A 1,129-nucleotide genomic window follows, 5' to 3' on the forward strand; every position below is an offset into this window, starting at 1 on the left:
TTTAAAGAAATATAGCTAGATTTCTACATGCGGTGGATTCATTGCTGGATATTAGTAATTGAAGAACTGACTACTAAAATTTATTTCTAAAATGTTTGATTAAAGAGGTCTGCTCCTTAGCTGCTGACTTCCTTCTTCTAATGGGGAAAAATGTTAAGCTTTCTGTTTTGGAGCACATTCATGGGTAATGTGAATGGGTTGGAAGATGGCTAATCTTCCTTGTCAATTTGACTCCATTTAAGATCAAATGGAAACACACTTCTGAGTGTGTCTATAACGGTGTTTCCTAACAGGTTCAACTGAAAGGGGAGGAACTACTCTGAATCTGGGTAGCATGATCCCTTGGGCTAGGGTTCCAGACTGAGTAAACAGGAGGAAGTGAGATGAGTACCACCATCCACCTTCTTTGCTTCTTAACTGCAGATGCAATGTGACCAGCCATCTCATGCTGGTGCTCCCACACGTTTCCTGCCATGATGGACTGTATCCCCTCAAACTGTGAGCCAAATTAACCCTTCTCAATTAAAGCTTTTCAGAAACACCCTCACAGACATGCATAGAGATGTGTTTCCATGGTGATTCTAAATTCAATCAAGATTGACTATCATAAGTATGAAGGTCTTGTAACTATGTTCATAGATTTCACATGTAAAACAACTTACAAGACAGTGGGGCTATTTATAGCCCAGTCACTGGCCTATAGAGAGTAGTCAATATTTACTCTGCATTAGACTGTACAAAGCACTGCTATTCAGTTTTCATTTTATCTTAAAACTACCCTTTGAGGTTAAGGGTTTATTTTCCTTTAACAGAATATGCCACCTGTGCTTGGTAGTCAAGTGATATCCAAGTCTCCCACTCCCAAGGAGGGGCCAAGCTTGGGTTGTGAACTCTGTTATGCTGGCTGAGGCCCAAGGCTTTTTCTACTCTGTTCAGCAGGGCTGTATTTCTTCGTCCATTATCATGGACATCTGTATCTAAAGTATATTAGTATCTATTTTTTTAGTTATATTTTATCTCAATGATAGAAGTGGTTACTGATTTTGTGTGTGTGTGTGTTTGTTTGTTTGTTTGTGTGTGGTGCTGGGGATCAATCAAGTCACTGAGTTGCATTGTGAGATTACCAGAG

Source organism: Nannospalax galili, unplaced genomic scaffold, assembly GCF_000622305.1.
Source record: "Nannospalax galili isolate Female #2095 unplaced genomic scaffold, S.galili_v1.0 scaffold186, whole genome shotgun sequence".
In the NCBI taxonomy this organism is placed as follows: Eukaryota; Metazoa; Chordata; class Mammalia; order Rodentia; family Spalacidae; genus Nannospalax; species Nannospalax galili.